Genomic DNA, 20,863 nt, shown 5'->3' on the forward strand with positions numbered 1-20,863 from the left:
TGCACTTCGACGTTGGCTCTACCAGTAGGCTGCGCCAGTTGAATGTAACAGTAAATAAAACAACCCACACGTGAGTGTAAAAAAAAAAAAAATGTCACAGAAGCACGCAATAAAAAAATGCAAAAAGAAGGGTGCCATCAGCACTCGGTGTTCCCAGGTGGTCTCCCTCCCAAGTACTGACCGAGCCCAATGCTGCTTAGCTTCGGGGATCGGACGAGAACCGGCGTATTCAGCATGGTATGGCCGATGGCAGGGATCCTATGCTTACGACTGCACCTGTATCGTGCTATGTGCATTCGCAACGTATTGCTACAGCACGTACGCGGCACTGTCTTTCCGTTGATAGTACAGGCACACGTCGTGTACGTGGATTGGTCCGTTTGTTATGGTTAGTTGCTGCCGAGTCGAGCTGGCAATAAAACACGAGGACGAGAGCAACGATTTGCGTCCGCTGCAGCCCACGTTTGGCGCTAGCAATGCGCCAAGTTATTGATTGTCACTGAGCTGGATACGGGTGTAATAGGTAAACGGTTAGCAGTTTGTGCGACTAAATTTTGCACCATTACTTATACCGGTTACCACCGTCACTGCGCGTACAATCGCCTAGCGGCTTGCATATTGTTTTTGCACTTCGACGTTGGCTCTACCAGTAGGCTGCGCCAGTTGAATGTAACAGTAAATAAAACAACCCACACGTGAGTGTAAAAAAAAAAAAAATAAGTCACAGAAGCACGCAATAAAAAAATGCAAAAAGAAGGGTGCCATCAGCACTCGGTGTTCCCAGGTGGTCTCCCTCCCAAGTACTGACCGAGCCCAATGCTGCTTAGCTTCGGGGATCGGACGAGAACCGGCGTATTCAGCATGGTATGGCCGATGGCAGGGATGCTATGTTTACGACTGCACCTGTATCGTGCTATGTGCATTCGCAACGTATTGCTACAGCACGTACGCGGCACTGTCTTTCCGTTGATAGTACAGGCACACGTCGTGTACGTGGATTGCTCCGTTTGTTATGGTTAGTTGCTGCCGAGTCGAGCTGGCAATAAAACACGAGGACGAGAGCAACGATTTGCGTCCGCTGCAGCCCACGTTTGGCGCTAGCAATGCGCCAAGTTATTGATTGTCACTGAGCTGGATACGGGTGTAATAGGTAAACGGTTAGCAGTTTGTGCGACTAAATTTTGCACCATTACTTATACCGGTTACCACCGTCACTGCGCGTACAATCGCCTAGCGGCTTGCATATTGTTTTTGCACTTCGACGTTGGCTCTACCAGTAGGCTGCGCCAGTTGAATGTAACAGTAAATAAAACAACCCACACGTGAGTGTAAAAAAAAAAAAAAATAAGTCACAGAAGCACGCAATAAAAAAATGCAAAAAGAAGGGTGCCATCAGCACTCGGTGTTCCCAGGTGGTCTCCCTCCCAAGTACTGACCGAGCCCAATGCTGCTTAGCTTCGGGGATCGGACGAGAACCGGCGTATTCAGCATGGTATGGCCGATGGCAGGGATGCTATGCTTACGACTGCACCTGTATCGTGCTATGTGCATTCGCAACGTATTGCTACAGCACGTACGCGGCACTGTCTTTCCGTTGATAGTACAGGCACACGTCGTGTACGTGGATTGGTCCGTTTGTTATGGTTAGTTGCTGCCGAGTCGAGCTGGCAATAAAACACGAGGACGAGAGCAACGATTTGCGTCCGCTGCAGCCCACGTTTGGCGCTAGCAATGCGCCAAGTTATTGATTGTCACTGAGCTGGATACGGGTGTAATAGGTAAACGGTTAGCAGTTTGTGCGACTAAATTTTGCACCATTACTTATACCGGTTACCACCGTCACTGCGCGTACAATCGCCTAGCGGCTTGCATATTGTTTTTGCACTTCGACGTTGGCTCTACCAGTAGGCTGCGCCAGTTGAATGTAACAGTAAATAAAACAACCCACACGTGAGTGTAAAAAAAAAAAAATAAGTCACAGAAGCACGCAATAAAAAAATGCAAAAAGAAGGGTGCCATCAGCACTCGGTGTTCCCAGGTGGTCTCCCTCCCAAGTACTGACCGAGCCCAATGCTGCTTAGCTTCGGGGATCGGACGAGAACCGGCGTATTCAGCATGGTATGGCCGATGGCAGGGATGCTATGTTTACGACTGCACCTGTATCGTGCTATGTGCATTCGCAACGTATTGCTACAGCACGTACGCGGCACTGTCTTTCCGTTGATAGTACAGGCACACGTCGTGTACGTGGATTGCTCCGTTTGTTATGGTTAGTTGCTGCCGAGTCGAGCTGGCAATAAAACACGAGGACGAGAGCAACGATTTGCGTCCGCTGCAGCCCACGTTTGGCGCTAGCAATGCGCCAAGTTATTGATTGCCACTGAGCTGGATACGGGTGTAATAGGTAAACGGTTAGCAGTTTGTGCGACTAAATTTTGCACCATTACTTATACCGGTTACCACCGTCACTGCGCGTACAATCGCCTAGCGGCTTGCATATTGTTTTTGCACTTCGACGTTGGCTCTACCAGTAGGCTGCGCCAGTTGAATGTAACAGTAAATAAAACAACCCACACGTGAGTGTAAAAAAAAAAAAATGACACAGAAGCACGCAATAAAAAAATGCAAAAAGAAGGGTGCCATCAGCACTCGGTGTTCCCAGGTGGTCTCCCTCCCAAGTACTGACCGAGCCCAATGCTGCTTAGCTTCGGGGATCGGACGAGAACCGGCGTATTCAGCATGGTATGGCCGATGGCAGGGATGCTATGTTTACGACTGCACCTGTATCGTGCTATGTGCATTCGCAACGTATTGCTACAGCACGTACGCGGCACTGTCTTTCCGTTGATAGTACAGGCACACGTCGTGTACGTGGATTGCTCCGTTTGTTATGGTTAGTTGCTGCCGAGTCGAGCTGGCAATAAAACACGAGGACGACAGCAACGATTTGCGTCCGCTGCAGCCCACGTTTGGCGCTAGCAATGCGCCAAGTTATTGATTGTCACTGAGCTGGATACGGGTGTAATAGGTAAACGGTTAGCAGTTTGTGCGACTAAATTTTGCACCATTACTTATACCGGTTACCACCGTCACTGCGCGTACAATCGCCTAGCGGCTTGCATATTGTTTTTGCACTTCGACGTTGGCTCTACCAGTAGGCTGCGCCAGTTGAATGTAACAGTAAATAAAACAACCCACACGTGAGTGTAAAAAAAAAAAAAATAAGTCACAGAAGCACGCAATAAAAAAATGCAAAAAGAAGGGTGCCATCAGCACTCGGTGTTCCCAGGTGGTCTCCCTCCCAAGTACTGACCGAGCCCAATGCTGCTTAGCTTCGGGGATCGGACGAGAACCGGCGTATTCAGCATGGTATGGCCGATGGCAGGGATGCTATGTTTACGACTGCACCTGTATCGTGCTATGTGCATTCGCAACGTATTGCTACAGCACGTACGCGGCACTGTCTTTCCGTTGATAGTACAGGCACACGTCGTGTACGTGGATTGCTCCGTTTGTTATGGTTAGTTGCTGCCGAGTCGAGCTGGCAATAAAACACGAGGACGAGAGCAACGATTTGCGTCCGCTGCAGCCCACGTTTGGCGCTAGCAATGCGCCAAGTTATTGATTGCCACTGAGCTGGATACGGGTGTAATAGGTAAACGGTTAGCAGTTTGTGCGACTAAATTTTGCACCATTACTTATACCGGTTACCACCGTCACTGCGCGTACAATCGCCTAGCGGCTTGCATATTGTTTTTGCACTTCGACGTTGGCTCTACCAGTAGGCTGCGCCAGTTGAATGTAACAGTAAATAAAACAACCCACACGTGAGTGTAAAAAAAAAAAAATGACACAGAAGCACGCAATAAAAAAATGCAAAAAGAAGGGTGCCATCAGCACTCGGTGTTCCCAGGTGGTCTCCCTCCCAAGTACTGACCGAGCCCAATGCTGCTTAGCTTCGGGGATCGGACGAGAACCGGCGTATTCAGCATGGTATGGCCGATGGCAGGGATGCTATGTTTACGACTGCACCTGTATCGTGCTATGTGCATTCGCAACGTATTGCTACAGCACGTACGCGGCACTGTCTTTCCGTTGATAGTACAGGCACACGTCGTGTACGTGGATTGCTCCGTTTGTTATGGTTAGTTGCTGCCGAGTCGAGCTGGCAATAAAACACGAGGACGAGAGCAACGATTTGCGTCCGCTGCAGCCCACGTTTGGCGCTAGCAATGCGCCAAGTTATTGATTGTCACTGAGCTGGATACGGGTGTAATAGGTAAACGGTTAGCAGTTTGTGCGACTAAATTTTGCACCATTACTTATACCGGTTACCACCGTCACTGCGCGTACAATCGCCTGGCGGCTTGCATATTGTTTTTGCACTTCGACGTTGGCTCTACCAGTAGGCTGCGCCAGTTGAATGTAACAGTAAATAAAACAACCCACACGTGAGTGTAAAAAAAAAAAAAAATAAGTCACAGAAGCACGCAATAAAAAAATGCAAAAAGAAGGGTGCCATCAGCACTCGGTGTTCCCAGGTGGTCTCCCTCCCAAGAAATGACCGAGCCCAATGCTGCTTAGCTTCGGGGATCGGACGAGAACCGGCGTATTCAGCATGGTATGGCCGATGGCAGGGATGCTATGCTTACGACTGCACCTGTATCGTGCTATGTGCATTCGCAACGTATTGCTACAGCACGTACGCGGCACTGTCTTTCCGTTGATAGTACAGGCACACGTCGTGTACGTGGATTGGTCCGTTTGTTATGGTTAGTTGCTGCCGAGTCGAGCTGGCAATAAAACACGAGGACGAGAGCAACGATTTGCGTCCGCTGCAGCCCACGTTTGGCGCTAGCAATGCGCCAAGTTATTGATTGTCACTGAGCTGGATACGGGTGTAATAGGTAAACGGTTAGCAGTTTGTGCGACTAAATTTTGCACCATTACTTATACCGGTTACCACCGTCACTGCGCGTACAATCGCCTAGCGGCTTGCATATTGTTTTTGCACTTCGACGTTGGCTCTACCAGTAGGCTGCGCCAGTTGAATGTAACAGTAAATAAAACAACCCACACGTGAGTGTAAAAAAAAAAAAAATAAGTCACAGAAGCACGCAATAAAAAAATGCAAAAAGAAGGGTGCCATCAGCACTCGGTGTTCCCAGGTGGTCTCCCTCCCAAGTACTGACCGAGCCCAATGCTGCTTAGCTTCGGGGATCGGACGAGAACCGGCGTATTCAGCATGGTATGGCCGATGGCAGGGATGCTATGTTTACGACTGCACCTGTATCGTGCTATGTGCATTCGCAACGTATTGCTACAGCACGTACGCGGCACTGTCTTTCCGTTGATAGTACAGGCACACGTCGTGTACGTGGATTGCTCCGTTTGTTATGGTTAGTTGCTGCCGAGTCGAGCTGGCAATAAAACACGAGGACGAGAGCAACGATTTGCGTCCGCTGCAGCCCACGTTTGGCGCTAGCAATGCGCCAAGTTATTGATTGTCACTGAGCTGGATACGGGTGTAATAGGTAAACGGTTAGCAGTTTGTGCGACTAAATTTTGCACCATTACTTATACCGGTTACCACCGTCACTGCGCGTACAATCGCCTAGCGGCTTGCATATTGTTTTTGCACTTCGACGTTGGCTCTACCAGTAGGCTGCGCCAGTTGAATGTAACAGTAAATAAAACAACCCACACGTGAGTGTAAAAAAAAAAAAATGACACAGAAGCACGCAATAAAAAAATGCAAAAAGAAGGGTGCCATCAGCACTCGGTGTTCCCAGGTGGTCTCCCTCCCAAGTACTGACCGAGCCCAATGCTGCTTAGCTTCGGGGATCGGACGAGAACCGGCGTATTCAGCATGGTATGGCCGATGGCAGGGATGCTATGCTTACGACTGCACCTGTATCGTGCTATGTGCATTCGCAACGTATTGCTACAGCACGTACGCGGCACTGTCTTTCCGTTGATAGTACAGGCACACGTCGTGTACGTGGATTGGTCCGTTTGTTATGGTTAGTTGCTGCCGAGTCGAGCTGGCAATAAAACACGAGGACGAGAGCAACGATTTGCGTCCGCTGCAGCCCACGTTTGGCGCTAGCAATGCGCCAAGTTATTGATTGTCACTGAGCTGGATACGGGTGTAATAGGTAAACGGTTAGCAGTTTGTGCGACTAAATTTTGCACCATTACTTATACCGGTTACCACCGTCACTGCGCGTACAATCGCCTAGCGGCTTGCATATTGTTTTTGCACTTCGACGTTGGCTCTACCAGTAGGCTGCGCCAGTTGAATGTAACAGTAAATAAAACAACCCACACGTGAGTGTAAAAAAAAAAAAAAAATAAGTCACAGAAGCACGCAATAAAAAAATGCAAAAAGAAGGGTGCCATCAGCACTCGGTGTTCCCAGGTGGTCTCCCTCCCAAGTACTGACCGAGCCCAATGCTGCTTAGCTTCGGGGATCGGACGAGAACCGGCGTATTCAGCATGGTATGGCCGATGGCAGGGATGCTATGTTTACGACTGCACCTGTATCGTGCTATGTGCATTCGCAACGTATTGCTACAGCACGTACGCGGCACTGTCTTTCCGTTGATAGTACAGGCACACGTCGTGTACGTGGATTGCTCCGTTTGTTATGGTTAGTTGCTGCCGAGTCGAGCTGGCAATAAAACACGAGGACGAGAGCAACGATTTGCGTCCGCTGCAGCCCACGTTTGGCGCTAGCAATGCGCCAAGTTATTGATTGCCACTGAGCTGGATACGGGTGTAATAGGTAAACGGTTAGCAGTTTGTGCGACTAAATTTTGCACCATTACTTATACCGGTTACCACCGTCACTGCGCGTACAATCGCCTAGCGGCTTGCATATTGTTTTTGCACTTCGACGTTGGCTCTACCAGTAGGCTGCGCCAGTTGAATGTAACAGTAAATAAAACAACCCACACGTGAGTGTAAAAAAAAAAAAATGACACAGAAGCACGCAATAAAAAAATGCAAAAAGAAGGGTGCCATCAGCACTCGGTGTTCCCAGGTGGTCTCCCTCCCAAGTACTGACCGAGCCCAATGCTGCTTAGCTTCGGGGATCGGACGAGAACCGGCGTATTCAGCATGGTATGGCCGATGGCAGGGATGCTATGTTTACGACTGCACCTGTATCGTGCTATGTGCATTCGCAACGTATTGCTACAGCACGTACGCGGCACTGTCTTTCCGTTGATAGTACAGGCACACGTCGTGTACGTGGATTGCTCCGTTTGTTATGGTTAGTTGCTGCCGAGTCGAGCTGGCAATAAAACACGAGGACGAGAGCAACGATTTGCGTCCGCTGCAGCCCACGTTTGGCGCTAGCAATGCGCCAAGTTATTGATTGTCACTGAGCTGGATACGGGTGTAATAGGTAAACGGTTAGCAGTTTGTGCGACTAAATTTTGCACCATTACTTATACCGGTTACCACCGTCACTGCGCGTACAATCGCCTGGCGGCTTGCATATTGTTTTTGCACTTCGACGTTGGCTCTACCAGTAGGCTGCGCCAGTTGAATGTAACAGTAAATAAAACAACCCACACGTGAGTGTAAAAAAAAAAAAAAATAAGTCACAGAAGCACGCAATAAAAAAATGCAAAAAGAAGGGTGCCATCAGCACTCGGTGTTCCCAGGTGGTCTCCCTCCCAAGAAATGACCGAGCCCAATGCTGCTTAGCTTCGGGGATCGGACGAGAACCGGCGTATTCAGCATGGTATGGCCGATGGCAGGGATGCTATGCTTACGACTGCACCTGTATCGTGCTATGTGCATTCGCAACGTATTGCTACAGCACGTACGCGGCACTGTCTTTCCGTTGATAGTACAGGCACACGTCGTGTACGTGGATTGGTCCGTTTGTTATGGTTAGTTGCTGCCGAGTCGAGCTGGCAATAAAACACGAGGACGAGAGCAACGATTTGCGTCCGCTGCAGCCCACGTTTGGCGCTAGCAATGCGCCAAGTTATTGATTGTCACTGAGCTGGATACGGGTGTAATAGGTAAACGGTTAGCAGTTTGTGCGACTAAATTTTGCACCATTACTTATACCGGTTACCACCGTCACTGCGCGTACAATCGCCTAGCGGCTTGCATATTGTTTTTGCACTTCGACGTTGGCTCTACCAGTAGGCTGCGCCAGTTGAATGTAACAGTAAATAAAACAACCCACACGTGAGTGTAAAAAAAAAAAAAATAAGTCACAGAAGCACGCAATAAAAAAATGCAAAAAGAAGGGTGCCATCAGCACTCGGTGTTCCCAGGTGGTCTCCCTCCCAAGTACTGACCGAGCCCAATGCTGCTTAGCTTCGGGGATCGGACGAGAACCGGCGTATTCAGCATGGTATGGCCGATGGCAGGGATGCTATGCTTACGACTGCACCTGTATCGTGCTATGTGCATTCGCAACGTATTGCTACAGCACGTACGCGGCACTGTCTTTCCGTTGATAGTACAGGCACACGTCGTGTACGTGGATTGCTCCGTTTGTTATGGTTAGTTGCTGCCGAGTCGAGCTGGCAATAAAACACGAGGACGAGAGCAACGATTTGCGTCCGCTGCAGCCCACGTTTGGCGCTAGCAATGCGCCAAGTTATTGATTGTCACTGAGCTGGATACGGGTGTAATAGGTAAACGGTTAGCAGTTTGTGCGACTAAATTTTGCACCATTACTTATACCGGTTACCACCGTCACTGCGCGTACAATCGCCTAGCGGCTTGCATATTGTTTTTGCACTTCGACGTTGGCTCTACCAGTAGGCTGCGCCAGTTGAATGTAACAGTAAATAAAACAACCCACACGTGAGTGTAAAAAAAAAAAAAAAATAAGTCACAGAAGCACGCAATAAAAAAATGCAAAAAGAAGGGTGCCATCAGCACTCGGTGTTCCCAGGTGGTCTCCCTCCCAAGTACTGACCGAGCCCAATGCTGCTTAGCTTCGGGGATCGGACGAGAACCGGCGTATTCAGCATGGTATGGCCGATGGCAGGGATGCTATGCTTACGACTGCACCTGTATCGTGCTATGTGCATTCGCAACGTATTGCTACAGCACGTACGCGGCACTGTCTTTCCGTTGATAGTACAGGCACACGTCGTGTACGTGGATTGGTCCGTTTGTTATGGTTAGTTGCTGCCGAGTCGAGCTGGCAATAAAACACGAGGACGAGAGCAACGATTTGCGTCCGCTGCAGCCCACGTTTGGCGCTAGCAATGCGCCAAGTTATTGATTGTCACTGAGCTGGATACGGGTGTAATAGGTAAACGGTTAGCAGTTTGTGCGACTAAATTTTGCACCATTACTTATACCGGTTACCACCGTCACTGCGCGTACAATCGCCTAGCGGCTTGCATATTGTTTTTGCACTTCGACGTTGGCTCTACCAGTAGGCTGCGCCAGTTGAATGTAACAGTAAATAAAACAACCCACACGTGAGTGTAAAAAAAAAAAAAAATAAGTCACAGAAGCACGCAATAAAAAAATGCAAAAAGAAGGGTGCCATCAGCACTCGGTGTTCCCAGGTGGTCTCCCTCCCAAGTACTGACCGAGGCCAATGCTGCTTAGCTTCGGGGATCGGACGAGAACCGGCGTATTCAGCATGGTATGGCCGATGGCAGGGATGCTATGTTTACGACTGCACCTGTATCGTGCTATGTGCATTCGCAACGTATTGCTACAGCACGTACGCGGCACTGTCTTTCCGTTGATAGTACAGGCACACGTCGTGTACGTGGATTGCTCCGTTTGTTATGGTTAGTTGCTGCCGAGTCGAGCTGGCAATAAAACACGAGGACGAGAGCAACGATTTGCGTCCGCTGCAGCCCACGTTTGGCGCTAGCAATGCGCCAAGTTATTGATTGTCACTGAGCTGGATACGGGTGTAATAGGTAAACGGTTAGCAGTTTGTGCGACTAAATTTTGCACCATTACTTATACCGGTTACCACCGTCACTGCGCGTACAATCGCCTAGCGGCTTGCATATTGTTTTTGCACTTCGACGTTGGCTCTACCAGTAGGCTGCGCCAGTTGAATGTAACAGTAAATAAAACAACCCACACGTGAGTGTAAAAAAAAAAAAAATGTCACAGAAGCACGCAATAAAAAAATGCAAAAAGAAGGGTGCCATCAGCACTCGGTGTTCCCAGGTGGTCTCCCTCCCAAGTACTGACCGAGCCCAATGCTGCTTAGCTTCGGGGATCGGACGAGAACCGGCGTATTCAGCATGGTATGGCCGATGGCAGGGATGCTATGTTTACGACTGCACCTGTATCGTGCTATGTGCATTCGCAACGTATTGCTACAGCACGTACGCGGCACTGTCTTTCCGTTGATAGTACAGGCACACGTCGTGTACGTGGATTGCTCCGTTTGTTATGGTTAGTTGCTGCCGAGTCGAGCTGGCAATAAAACACGAGGACGAGAGCAACGATTTGCGTCCGCTGCAGCCCACGTTTGGCGCTAGCAATGCGCCAAGTTATTGATTGTCACTGAGCTGGATACGGGTGTAATAGGTAAACGGTTAGCAGTTTGTGCGACTAAATTTTGCACCATTACTTATACCGGTTACCACCGTCACTGCGCGTACAATCGCCTAGCGGCTTGCATATTGTTTTTGCACTTCGACGTTGGCTCTACCAGTAGGCTGCGCCAGTTGAATGTAACAGTAAATAAAACAACCCACACGTGAGTGTAAAAAAAAAAAAAAATAAGTCACAGAAGCACGCAATAAAAAAATGCAAAAAGAAGGGTGCCATCAGCACTCGGTGTTCCCAGGTGGTCTCCCTCCCAAGTACTGACCGAGCCCAATGCTGCTTAGCTTCGGGGATCGGACGAGAACCGGCGTATTCAGCATGGTATGGCCGATGGCAGGGATGCTATGCTTACGACTGCACCTGTATCGTGCTATGTGCATTCGCAACGTATTGCTACAGCACGTACGCGGCACTGTCTTTCCGTTGATAGTACAGGCACACGTCGTGTACGTGGATTGGTCCGTTTGTTATGGTTAGTTGCTGCCGAGTCGAGCTGGCAATAAAACACGAGGACGAGAGCAACGATTTGCGTCCGCTGCAGCCCACGTTTGGCGCTAGCAATGCGCCAAGTTATTGATTGTCACTGAGCTGGATACGGGTGTAATAGGTAAACGGTTAGCAGTTTGTGCGACTAAATTTTGCACCATTACTTATACCGGTTACCACCGTCACTGCGCGTACAATCGCCTAGCGGCTTGCATATTGTTTTTGCACTTCGACGTTGGCTCTACCAGTAGGCTGCGCCAGTTGAATGTAACAGTAAATAAAACAACCCACACGTGAGTGTAAAAAAAAAAAAATAAGTCACAGAAGCACGCAATAAAAAAATGCAAAAAGAAGGGTGCCATCAGCACTCGGTGTTCCCAGGTGGTCTCCCTCCCAAGTACTGACCGAGCCCAATGCTGCTTAGCTTCGGGGATCGGACGAGAACCGGCGTATTCAGCATGGTATGGCCGATGGCAGGGATGCTATGTTTACGACTGCACCTGTATCGTGCTATGTGCATTCGCAACGTATTGCTACAGCACGTACGCGGCACTGTCTTTCCGTTGATAGTACAGGCACACGTCGTGTACGTGGATTGCTCCGTTTGTTATGGTTAGTTGCTGCCGAGTCGAGCTGGCAATAAAACACGAGGACGAGAGCAACGATTTGCGTCCGCTGCAGCCCACGTTTGGCGCTAGCAATGCGCCAAGTTATTGATTGCCACTGAGCTGGATACGGGTGTAATAGGTAAACGGTTAGCAGTTTGTGCGACTAAATTTTGCACCATTACTTATACCGGTTACCACCGTCACTGCGCGTACAATCGCCTAGCGGCTTGCATATTGTTTTTGCACTTCGACGTTGGCTCTACCAGTAGGCTGCGCCAGTTGAATGTAACAGTAAATAAAACAACCCACACGTGAGTGTAAAAAAAAAAAAATGACACAGAAGCACGCAATAAAAAAATGCAAAAAGAAGGGTGCCATCAGCACTCGGTGTTCCCAGGTGGTCTCCCTCCCAAGTACTGACCGAGCCCAATGCTGCTTAGCTTCGGGGATCGGACGAGAACCGGCGTATTCAGCATGGTATGGCCGATGGCAGGGATGCTATGTTTACGACTGCACCTGTATCGTGCTATGTGCATTCGCAACGTATTGCTACAGCACGTACGCGGCACTGTCTTTCCGTTGATAGTACAGGCACACGTCGTGTACGTGGATTGCTCCGTTTGTTATGGTTAGTTGCTGCCGAGTCGAGCTGGCAATAAAACACGAGGACGACAGCAACGATTTGCGTCCGCTGCAGCCCACGTTTGGCGCTAGCAATGCGCCAAGTTATTGATTGTCACTGAGCTGGATACGGGTGTAATAGGTAAACGGTTAGCAGTTTGTGCGACTAAATTTTGCACCATTACTTATACCGGTTACCACCGTCACTGCGCGTACAATCGCCTAGCGGCTTGCATATTGTTTTTGCACTTCGACGTTGGCTCTACCAGTAGGCTGCGCCAGTTGAATGTAACAGTAAATAAAACAACCCACACGTGAGTGTAAAAAAAAAAAAAATAAGTCACAGAAGCACGCAATAAAAAAATGCAAAAAGAAGGGTGCCATCAGCACTCGGTGTTCCCAGGTGGTCTCCCTCCCAAGTACTGACCGAGCCCAATGCTGCTTAGCTTCGGGGATCGGACGAGAACCGGCGTATTCAGCATGGTATGGCCGATGGCAGGGATGCTATGTTTACGACTGCACCTGTATCGTGCTATGTGCATTCGCAACGTATTGCTACAGCACGTACGCGGCACTGTCTTTCCGTTGATAGTACAGGCACACGTCGTGTACGTGGATTGCTCCGTTTGTTATGGTTAGTTGCTGCCGAGTCGAGCTGGCAATAAAACACGAGGACGAGAGCAACGATTTGCGTCCGCTGCAGCCCACGTTTGGCGCTAGCAATGCGCCAAGTTATTGATTGCCACTGAGCTGGATACGGGTGTAATAGGTAAACGGTTAGCAGTTTGTGCGACTAAATTTTGCACCATTACTTATACCGGTTACCACCGTCACTGCGCGTACAATCGCCTAGCGGCTTGCATATTGTTTTTGCACTTCGACGTTGGCTCTACCAGTAGGCTGCGCCAGTTGAATGTAACAGTAAATAAAACAACCCACACGTGAGTGTAAAAAAAAAAAAATGACACAGAAGCACGCAATAAAAAAATGCAAAAAGAAGGGTGCCATCAGCACTCGGTGTTCCCAGGTGGTCTCCCTCCCAAGTACTGACCGAGCCCAATGCTGCTTAGCTTCGGGGATCGGACGAGAACCGGCGTATTCAGCATGGTATGGCCGATGGCAGGGATGCTATGTTTACGACTGCACCTGTATCGTGCTATGTGCATTCGCAACGTATTGCTACAGCACGTACGCGGCACTGTCTTTCCGTTGATAGTACAGGCACACGTCGTGTACGTGGATTGCTCCGTTTGTTATGGTTAGTTGCTGCCGAGTCGAGCTGGCAATAAAACACGAGGACGAGAGCAACGATTTGCGTCCGCTGCAGCCCACGTTTGGCGCTAGCAATGCGCCAAGTTATTGATTGTCACTGAGCTGGATACGGGTGTAATAGGTAAACGGTTAGCAGTTTGTGCGACTAAATTTTGCACCATTACTTATACCGGTTACCACCGTCACTGCGCGTACAATCGCCTGGCGGCTTGCATATTGTTTTTGCACTTCGACGTTGGCTCTACCAGTAGGCTGCGCCAGTTGAATGTAACAGTAAATAAAACAACCCACACGTGAGTGTAAAAAAAAAAAAAAATAAGTCACAGAAGCACGCAATAAAAAAATGCAAAAAGAAGGGTGCCATCAGCACTCGGTGTTCCCAGGTGGTCTCCCTCCCAAGAAATGACCGAGCCCAATGCTGCTTAGCTTCGGGGATCGGACGAGAACCGGCGTATTCAGCATGGTATGGCCGATGGCAGGGATGCTATGCTTACGACTGCACCTGTATCGTGCTATGTGCATTCGCAACGTATTGCTACAGCACGTACGCGGCACTGTCTTTCCGTTGATAGTACAGGCACACGTCGTGTACGTGGATTGGTCCGTTTGTTATGGTTAGTTGCTGCCGAGTCGAGCTGGCAATAAAACACGAGGACGAGAGCAACGATTTGCGTCCGCTGCAGCCCACGTTTGGCGCTAGCAATGCGCCAAGTTATTGATTGTCACTGAGCTGGATACGGGTGTAATAGGTAAACGGTTAGCAGTTTGTGCGACTAAATTTTGCACCATTACTTATACCGGTTACCACCGTCACTGCGCGTACAATCGCCTAGCGGCTTGCATATTGTTTTTGCACTTCGACGTTGGCTCTACCAGTAGGCTGCGCCAGTTGAATGTAACAGTAAATAAAACAACCCACACGTGAGTGTAAAAAAAAAAAAAATAAGTCACAGAAGCACGCAATAAAAAAATGCAAAAAGAAGGGTGCCATCAGCACTCGGTGTTCCCAGGTGGTCTCCCTCCCAAGTACTGACCGAGCCCAATGCTGCTTAGCTTCGGGGATCGGACGAGAACCGGCGTATTCAGCATGGTATGGCCGATGGCAGGGATGCTATGTTTACGACTGCACCTGTATCGTGCTATGTGCATTCGCAACGTATTGCTACAGCACGTACGCGGCACTGTCTTTCCGTTGATAGTACAGGCACACGTCGTGTACGTGGATTGCTCCGTTTGTTATGGTTAGTTGCTGCCGAGTCGAGCTGGCAATAAAACACGAGGACGAGAGCAACGATTTGCGTCCGCTGCAGCCCACGTTTGGCGCTAGCAATGCGCCAAGTTATTGATTGTCACTGAGCTGGATACGGGTGTAATAGGTAAACGGTTAGCAGTTTGTGCGACTAAATTTTGCACCATTACTTATACCGGTTACCACCGTCACTGCGCGTACAATCGCCTAGCGGCTTGCATATTGTTTTTGCACTTCGACGTTGGCTCTACCAGTAGGCTGCGCCAGTTGAATGTAACAGTAAATAAAACAACCCACACGTGAGTGTAAAAAAAAAAAAATGACACAGAAGCACGCAATAAAAAAATGCAAAAAGAAGGGTGCCATCAGCACTCGGTGTTCCCAGGTGGTCTCCCTCCCAAGTACTGACCGAGCCCAATGCTGCTTAGCTTCGGGGATCGGACGAGAACCGGCGTATTCAGCATGGTATGGCCGATGGCAGGGATGCTATGCTTACGACTGCACCTGTATCGTGCTATGTGCATTCGCAACGTATTGCTACAGCACGTACGCGGCACTGTCTTTCCGTTGATAGTACAGGCACACGTCGTGTACGTGGATTGGTCCGTTTGTTATGGTTAGTTGCTGCCGAGTCGAGCTGGCAATAAAACACGAGGACGAGAGCAACGATTTGCGTCCGCTGCAGCCCACGTTTGGCGCTAGCAATGCGCCAAGTTATTGATTGTCACTGAGCTGGATACGGGTGTAATAGGTAAACGGTTAGCAGTTTGTGCGACTAAATTTTGCACCATTACTTATACCGGTTACCACCGTCACTGCGCGTACAATCGCCTAGCGGCTTGCATATTGTTTTTGCACTTCGACGTTGGCTCTACCAGTAGGCTGCGCCAGTTGAATGTAACAGTAAATAAAACAACCCACACGTGAGTGTAAAAAAAAAAAAAAAATAAGTCACAGAAGCACGCAATAAAAAAATGCAAAAAGAAGGGTGCCATCAGCACTCGGTGTTCCCAGGTGGTCTCCCTCCCAAGTACTGACCGAGCCCAATGCTGCTTAGCTTCGGGGATCGGACGAGAACCGGCGTATTCAGCATGGTATGGCCGATGGCAGGGATGCTATGTTTACGACTGCACCTGTATCGTGCTATGTGCATTCGCAACGTATTGCTACAGCACGTACGCGGCACTGTCTTTCCGTTGATAGTACAGGCACACGTCGTGTACGTGGATTGCTCCGTTTGTTATGGTTAGTTGCTGCCGAGTCGAGCTGGCAATAAAACACGAGGACGAGAGCAACGATTTGCGTCCGCTGCAGCCCACGTTTGGCGCTAGCAATGCGCCAAGTTATTGATTGCCACTGAGCTGGATACGGGTGTAATAGGTAAACGGTTAGCAGTTTGTGCGACTAAATTTTGCACCATTACTTATACCGGTTACCACCGTCACTGCGCGTACAATCGCCTAGCGGCTTGCATATTGTTTTTGCACTTCGACGTTGGCTCTACCAGTAGGCTGCGCCAGTTGAATGTAACAGTAAATAAAACAACCCACACGTGAGTGTAAAAAAAAAAAAATGACACAGAAGCACGCAATAAAAAAATGCAAAAAGAAGGGTGCCATCAGCACTCGGTGTTCCCAGGTGGTCTCCCTCCCAAGTACTGACCGAGCCCAATGCTGCTTAGCTTCGGGGATCGGACGAGAACCGGCGTATTCAGCATGGTATGGCCGATGGCAGGGATGCTATGTTTACGACTGCACCTGTATCGTGCTATGTGCATTCGCAACGTATTGCTACAGCACGTACGCGGCACTGTCTTTCCGTTGATAGTACAGGCACACGTCGTGTACGTGGATTGCTCCGTTTGTTATGGTTAGTTGCTGCCGAGTCGAGCTGGCAATAAAACACGAGGACGAGAGCAACGATTTGCGTCCGCTGCAGCCCACGTTTGGCGCTAGCAATGCGCCAAGTTATTGATTGTCACTGAGCTGGATACGGGTGTAATAGGTAAACGGTTAGCAGTTTGTGCGACTAAATTTTGCACCATTACTTATACCGGTTACCACCGTCACTGCGCGTACAATCGCCTGGCGGCTTGCATATTGTTTTTGCACTTCGACGTTGGCTCTACCAGTAGGCTGCGCCAGTTGAATGTAACAGTAAATAAAACAACCCACACGTGAGTGTAAAAAAAAAAAAAAATAAGTCACAGAAGCACGCAATAAAAAAATGCAAAAAGAAGGGTGCCATCAGCACTCGGTGTTCCCAGGTGGTCTCCCTCCCAAGAAATGACCGAGCCCAATGCTGCTTAGCTTCGGGGATCGGACGAGAACCGGCGTATTCAGCATGGTATGGCCGATGGCAGGGATGCTATGCTTACGACTGCACCTGTATCGTGCTATGTGCATTCGCAACGTATTGCTACAGCACGTACGCGGCACTGTCTTTCCGTTGATAGTACAGGCACACGTCGTGTACGTGGATTGGTCCGTTTGTTATGGTTAGTTGCTGCCGAGTCGAGCTGGCAATAAAACACGAGGACGAGAGCAACGATTTGCGTCCGCTGCAGCCCACGTTTGGCGCTAGCAATGCGCCAAGTTATTGATTGTCACTGAGCTGGATACGGGTGTAATAGGTAAACGGTTAGCAGTTTGTGCGACTAAATTTTGCACCATTACTTATACCGGTTACCACCGTCACTGCGCGTACAATCGCCTAGCGGCTTGCATATTGTTTTTGCACTTCGACGTTGGCTCTACCAGTAGGCTGCGCCAGTTGAATGTAACAGTAAATAAAACAACCCACACGTGAGTGTAAAAAAAAAAAAAATAAGTCACAGAAGCACGCAATAAAAAAATGCAAAAAGAAGGGTGCCATCAGCACTCGGTGTTCCCAGGTGGTCTCCCTCCCAAGTACTGACCGAGCCCAATGCTGCTTAGCTTCGGGGATCGGACGAGAACCGGCGTATTCAGCATGGTATGGCCGATGGCAGGGATGCTATGCTTACGACTGCACCTGTATCGTGCTATGTGCATTCGCAACGTATTGCTACAGCACGTACGCGGCACTGTCTTTCCGTTGATAGTACAGGCACACGTCGTGTACGTGGATTGCTCCGTTTGTTATGGTTAGTTGCTGCCGAGTCGAGCTGGCAATAAAACACGAGGACGAGAGCAACGATTTGCGTCCGCTGCAGCCCACGTTTGGCGCTAGCAATGCGCCAAGTTATTGATTGTCACTGAGCTGGATACGGGTGTAATAGGTAAACGGTTAGCAGTTTGTGCGACTAAATTTTGCACCATTACTTATACCGGTTACCACCGTCACTGCGCGTACAATCGCCTAGCGGCTTGCATATTGTTTTTGCACTTCGACGTTGGCTCTACCAGTAGGCTGCGCCAGTTGAATGTAACAGTAAATAAAACAACCCACACGTGAGTGTAAAAAAAAAAAAAAAATAAGTCACAGAAGCACGCAATAAAAAAATGCAAAAAGAAGGGTGCCATCAGCACTCGGTGTTCCCAGGTGGTCTCCCTCCCAAGTACTGACCGAGCCCAATGCTGCTTAGCTTCGGGGATCGGACGAGAACCGGCGTATTCAGCATGGTATGGCCGATGGCAGGGATGCTATGCTTACGACTGCACCTGTATCGTGCTATGTGCATTCGCAACGTATTGCTACAGCACGTACGCGGCACTGTCTTTCCGTTGATAGTACAGGCACACGTCGTGTACGTGGATTGGTCCGTTTGTTATGGTTAGTTGCTGCCGAGTCGAGCTGGCAATAAAACACGAGGACGAGAGCAACGATTTGCGTCCGCTGCAGCCCACGTTTGGCGCTAGCAATGCGCCAAGTTATTGATTGTCACTGAGCTGGATACGGGTGTAATAGGTAAACGGTTAGCAGTTTGTGCGACTAAATTTTGCACCATTACTTATACCGGTTACCACCGTCACTGCGCGTACAATCGCCTAGCGGCTTGCATATTGTTTTTGCACTTCGACGTTGGCTCTACCAGTAGGCTGCGCCAGTTGAATGTAACAGTAAATAAAACAACCCACACGTGAGTGTAAAAAAAAAAAAAAATAAGTCACAGAAGCACGCAATAAAAAAATGCAAAAAGAAGGGTGCCATCAGCACTCGGTGTTCCCAGGTGGTCTCCCTCCCAAGTACTGACCGAGGCCAATGCTGCTTAGCTTCGGGGATCGGACGAGAACCGGCGTATTCAGCATGGTATGGCCGATGGCAGGGATGCTATGTTTACGACTGCACCTGTATCGTGCTATGTGCATTCGCAACGTATTGCTACAGCACGTACGCGGCACTGTCTTTCCGTTGATAGTACAGGCACACGTCGTGTACGTGGATTGCTCCGTTTGTTATGGTTAGTTGCTGCCGAGTCGAGCTGGCAATAAAACACGAGGACGAGAGCAACGATTTGCGTCCGCTGCAGCCCACGTTTGGCGCTAGCAATGCGCCAAGTTATTGATTGTCACTGAGCTGGATACGGGTGTAATAGGTAAACGGTTAGCAGTTTGTGCGACTAAATTTTGCACCATTACTTATACCGGTTACCACCGTCACTGCGCGTACAATCGCCTAGCGGCTTGCATATTGTTTTTGCACTTCGACGTTGGCTCTACCAGTAGGCTGCGCCAGTTGAATGTAACAGTAAATAAAACAACCCACACGTGAGTGTAAAAAAAAAAAAATGTCACAGAAGCACGCAATAAAAAAATGCAAAAAGAAGGGTGCCATCAGCACTCGGTGTTCCCAGGTGGTCTCCCTCCCAAGTACTGACCGAGCCCAATGCTGCTTAGCTTCGGGGATCGGACGAGAACCGGCGTATTCAGCATGGTATGGCCGATGGCAGGGATGCTATGTTTACGACTGCACCTGTATCGTGCTATGTGCATTCGCAACGTATTGCTACAGCACGTACGCGGCACTGTCTTTCCGTTGATAGTACAGGCACACGTCGTGTACGTGGATTGCTCCGTTTGTTATGGTTAGTTGCTGCCGAGTCGAGCTGGCAATAAAACACGAGGACGAGAGCAACGATTTGCGTCCGCTGCAGCCCACGTTTGGCGCTAGCAATGCGCCAAGTTATTGATTGTCACTGAGCTGGATACGGGTGTAATAGGTAAACGGTTAGCAGTTTGTGCGACTAAATTTTGCACCATTACTTATACCGGTTACCACCGTCACTGCACGTACAATCGCCTAGCGGCTTGCATATTGTTTTTGCACTTCGACGTTGGCTCTACCAGTAGGCTGCGCCAGTTGAATGTAACAGTAAATAAAACAACCCACACGTGAGTGTAAAAAAAAAAAAATGTCACAGAAGCACGCAATAAAAAAATGCAAAAAGAAGGGCGCCATCAGCACTCGGTGTTCCCAGGTGGTCTCCCTCCCAAGTACTGACCGAGCCCAATGCTGCTTAGCTTCGGGGATCGGACGAGAACCGGCGTATTCAGCATGGTATGGCCGATGGCAGGGATGCTATGTTTACGACTGCACCTGTATCGTGCTATGTGCATTCGCAACGTATTGCTACAGCACGTACGCGGCACTGTCTTTCCGTTGATAGTACAGGCACACGTCGTGTACGTGGATTGCTCCGTTTGTTATGGTTAGTTGCTGCCGAGTCGAGCTGGCAATAAAACACGAGGACGAGAGCAACGATTTGCGTCCGCTGCAGCCCACGTTTGGCGCTAGCAATGCGCCAAGTTATTGATTGTCACTGAGCTGGATACGGGTGTAATAGGTAAACGGTTAGCAGTTTGTGCGACTAAATTTTGCACCATTACTTATACCGGTTACCACCGTCACTGCGCGTACAATCGCCTAGCGGCTTGCATATTGTTTTTGCACTTCGACGTTGGCTCTACCAGTAGGCTGCGCCAGTTGAATGTAACAGTAAATAAAACAACCCACACGTGAGTGTAAAAAAAAAAAAAATGTCACAGAAGCACGCAATAAAAAAATGCAAAAAGAAGGGTGCCATCAGCACTCGGTGTTCCCAGGTGGTCTCCCTCCCAAGTACTGACCGAGCCCAATG

General features: G+C 49.2%; 28 non-coding genes and 6 pseudogenes across 28 annotated transcripts in view; all 34 read right to left on the reverse strand.

Annotated features, from left to right (window-relative positions):
• Nucleotides 1-132: 132 nt before the first annotated feature.
• Nucleotides 133-251, reverse strand: LOC126538635 (5S ribosomal RNA). Its single transcript, XR_007601097.1, has one exon. It is a non-coding gene; the product is annotated as a 5S ribosomal RNA (ribosomal RNA).
• Nucleotides 252-759: 508 nt separating this feature from the next.
• Nucleotides 760-878, reverse strand: LOC126538634 (5S ribosomal RNA). The gene has a single exon (XR_007601096.1). It is a non-coding gene; the product is annotated as a 5S ribosomal RNA (ribosomal RNA).
• Nucleotides 879-1,387: 509 nt separating this feature from the next.
• LOC126538633 (5S ribosomal RNA) lies at nucleotides 1,388-1,506 on the reverse strand. Its single transcript, XR_007601095.1, has one exon. It is a non-coding gene; the product is annotated as a 5S ribosomal RNA (ribosomal RNA).
• Nucleotides 1,507-2,013: 507 nt separating this feature from the next.
• On the reverse strand, nucleotides 2,014-2,132 carry LOC126538632 (5S ribosomal RNA). Its single transcript, XR_007601094.1, has one exon. It is a non-coding gene; the product is annotated as a 5S ribosomal RNA (ribosomal RNA).
• Nucleotides 2,133-2,637: 505 nt separating this feature from the next.
• On the reverse strand, nucleotides 2,638-2,756 carry LOC126538631 (5S ribosomal RNA). The gene has a single exon (XR_007601093.1). It is a non-coding gene; the product is annotated as a 5S ribosomal RNA (ribosomal RNA).
• Nucleotides 2,757-3,264: 508 nt separating this feature from the next.
• Nucleotides 3,265-3,383, reverse strand: LOC126538630 (5S ribosomal RNA). The gene has a single exon (XR_007601092.1). It is a non-coding gene; the product is annotated as a 5S ribosomal RNA (ribosomal RNA).
• A 505-nt stretch (nucleotides 3,384-3,888) lies between these two features.
• LOC126538629 (5S ribosomal RNA) lies at nucleotides 3,889-4,007 on the reverse strand. The gene has a single exon (XR_007601091.1). It is a non-coding gene; the product is annotated as a 5S ribosomal RNA (ribosomal RNA).
• Nucleotides 4,008-4,516: 509 nt separating this feature from the next.
• Nucleotides 4,517-4,635, reverse strand: LOC126538604 (5S ribosomal RNA; annotated as a pseudogene).
• A 508-nt stretch (nucleotides 4,636-5,143) lies between these two features.
• On the reverse strand, nucleotides 5,144-5,262 carry LOC126538627 (5S ribosomal RNA). Its single transcript, XR_007601089.1, has one exon. It is a non-coding gene; the product is annotated as a 5S ribosomal RNA (ribosomal RNA).
• Nucleotides 5,263-5,767: 505 nt separating this feature from the next.
• LOC126538626 (5S ribosomal RNA) lies at nucleotides 5,768-5,886 on the reverse strand. Its single transcript, XR_007601088.1, has one exon. It is a non-coding gene; the product is annotated as a 5S ribosomal RNA (ribosomal RNA).
• Nucleotides 5,887-6,396: 510 nt separating this feature from the next.
• LOC126538625 (5S ribosomal RNA) lies at nucleotides 6,397-6,515 on the reverse strand. Its single transcript, XR_007601087.1, has one exon. It is a non-coding gene; the product is annotated as a 5S ribosomal RNA (ribosomal RNA).
• Nucleotides 6,516-7,020: 505 nt separating this feature from the next.
• On the reverse strand, nucleotides 7,021-7,139 carry LOC126538624 (5S ribosomal RNA). The gene has a single exon (XR_007601086.1). It is a non-coding gene; the product is annotated as a 5S ribosomal RNA (ribosomal RNA).
• Nucleotides 7,140-7,648: 509 nt separating this feature from the next.
• Nucleotides 7,649-7,767, reverse strand: LOC126538603 (5S ribosomal RNA; annotated as a pseudogene).
• Nucleotides 7,768-8,275: 508 nt separating this feature from the next.
• LOC126538623 (5S ribosomal RNA) lies at nucleotides 8,276-8,394 on the reverse strand. The gene has a single exon (XR_007601085.1). It is a non-coding gene; the product is annotated as a 5S ribosomal RNA (ribosomal RNA).
• A 510-nt stretch (nucleotides 8,395-8,904) lies between these two features.
• LOC126538622 (5S ribosomal RNA) lies at nucleotides 8,905-9,023 on the reverse strand. The gene has a single exon (XR_007601084.1). It is a non-coding gene; the product is annotated as a 5S ribosomal RNA (ribosomal RNA).
• A 509-nt stretch (nucleotides 9,024-9,532) lies between these two features.
• On the reverse strand, nucleotides 9,533-9,651 carry LOC140217776 (5S ribosomal RNA; annotated as a pseudogene).
• A 506-nt stretch (nucleotides 9,652-10,157) lies between these two features.
• LOC126538621 (5S ribosomal RNA) lies at nucleotides 10,158-10,276 on the reverse strand. Its single transcript, XR_007601083.1, has one exon. It is a non-coding gene; the product is annotated as a 5S ribosomal RNA (ribosomal RNA).
• Nucleotides 10,277-10,785: 509 nt separating this feature from the next.
• Nucleotides 10,786-10,904, reverse strand: LOC126538620 (5S ribosomal RNA). The gene has a single exon (XR_007601082.1). It is a non-coding gene; the product is annotated as a 5S ribosomal RNA (ribosomal RNA).
• A 507-nt stretch (nucleotides 10,905-11,411) lies between these two features.
• LOC126538619 (5S ribosomal RNA) lies at nucleotides 11,412-11,530 on the reverse strand. The gene has a single exon (XR_007601081.1). It is a non-coding gene; the product is annotated as a 5S ribosomal RNA (ribosomal RNA).
• Nucleotides 11,531-12,035: 505 nt separating this feature from the next.
• LOC126538618 (5S ribosomal RNA) lies at nucleotides 12,036-12,154 on the reverse strand. The gene has a single exon (XR_007601080.1). It is a non-coding gene; the product is annotated as a 5S ribosomal RNA (ribosomal RNA).
• A 508-nt stretch (nucleotides 12,155-12,662) lies between these two features.
• Nucleotides 12,663-12,781, reverse strand: LOC126538616 (5S ribosomal RNA). Its single transcript, XR_007601078.1, has one exon. It is a non-coding gene; the product is annotated as a 5S ribosomal RNA (ribosomal RNA).
• Nucleotides 12,782-13,286: 505 nt separating this feature from the next.
• Nucleotides 13,287-13,405, reverse strand: LOC126538615 (5S ribosomal RNA). The gene has a single exon (XR_007601076.1). It is a non-coding gene; the product is annotated as a 5S ribosomal RNA (ribosomal RNA).
• Nucleotides 13,406-13,914: 509 nt separating this feature from the next.
• Nucleotides 13,915-14,033, reverse strand: LOC126538602 (5S ribosomal RNA; annotated as a pseudogene).
• A 508-nt stretch (nucleotides 14,034-14,541) lies between these two features.
• On the reverse strand, nucleotides 14,542-14,660 carry LOC126538614 (5S ribosomal RNA). Its single transcript, XR_007601075.1, has one exon. It is a non-coding gene; the product is annotated as a 5S ribosomal RNA (ribosomal RNA).
• A 505-nt stretch (nucleotides 14,661-15,165) lies between these two features.
• Nucleotides 15,166-15,284, reverse strand: LOC126538609 (5S ribosomal RNA). The gene has a single exon (XR_007601072.1). It is a non-coding gene; the product is annotated as a 5S ribosomal RNA (ribosomal RNA).
• Nucleotides 15,285-15,794: 510 nt separating this feature from the next.
• Nucleotides 15,795-15,913, reverse strand: LOC126538597 (5S ribosomal RNA). Its single transcript, XR_007601071.1, has one exon. It is a non-coding gene; the product is annotated as a 5S ribosomal RNA (ribosomal RNA).
• A 505-nt stretch (nucleotides 15,914-16,418) lies between these two features.
• On the reverse strand, nucleotides 16,419-16,537 carry LOC126538585 (5S ribosomal RNA). The gene has a single exon (XR_007601061.1). It is a non-coding gene; the product is annotated as a 5S ribosomal RNA (ribosomal RNA).
• Nucleotides 16,538-17,046: 509 nt separating this feature from the next.
• LOC126538601 (5S ribosomal RNA) lies at nucleotides 17,047-17,165 on the reverse strand (annotated as a pseudogene).
• A 508-nt stretch (nucleotides 17,166-17,673) lies between these two features.
• Nucleotides 17,674-17,792, reverse strand: LOC126538573 (5S ribosomal RNA). The gene has a single exon (XR_007601050.1). It is a non-coding gene; the product is annotated as a 5S ribosomal RNA (ribosomal RNA).
• A 510-nt stretch (nucleotides 17,793-18,302) lies between these two features.
• On the reverse strand, nucleotides 18,303-18,421 carry LOC126538561 (5S ribosomal RNA). Its single transcript, XR_007601038.1, has one exon. It is a non-coding gene; the product is annotated as a 5S ribosomal RNA (ribosomal RNA).
• Nucleotides 18,422-18,930: 509 nt separating this feature from the next.
• LOC126538596 (5S ribosomal RNA) lies at nucleotides 18,931-19,049 on the reverse strand (annotated as a pseudogene).
• Nucleotides 19,050-19,554: 505 nt separating this feature from the next.
• On the reverse strand, nucleotides 19,555-19,673 carry LOC126538549 (5S ribosomal RNA). The gene has a single exon (XR_007601027.1). It is a non-coding gene; the product is annotated as a 5S ribosomal RNA (ribosomal RNA).
• Nucleotides 19,674-20,178: 505 nt separating this feature from the next.
• LOC126538586 (5S ribosomal RNA) lies at nucleotides 20,179-20,297 on the reverse strand. The gene has a single exon (XR_007601062.1). It is a non-coding gene; the product is annotated as a 5S ribosomal RNA (ribosomal RNA).
• A 506-nt stretch (nucleotides 20,298-20,803) lies between these two features.
• Nucleotides 20,804-20,863, reverse strand: part of LOC126538537 (5S ribosomal RNA) — a 119-nt gene continuing 59 nt past the window's right edge. The window contains exon 1 of the ribosomal RNA XR_007601016.1: nucleotides 20,804-20,863. This exon is cut by the window's right edge and continues 59 nt beyond it. This is a non-coding gene — a ribosomal RNA (5S ribosomal RNA).

Source organism: Dermacentor andersoni, chromosome 4, assembly GCF_023375885.2.
Source record: "Dermacentor andersoni chromosome 4, qqDerAnde1_hic_scaffold, whole genome shotgun sequence".
In the NCBI taxonomy this organism is placed as follows: Eukaryota; Metazoa; Arthropoda; class Arachnida; order Ixodida; family Ixodidae; genus Dermacentor; species Dermacentor andersoni.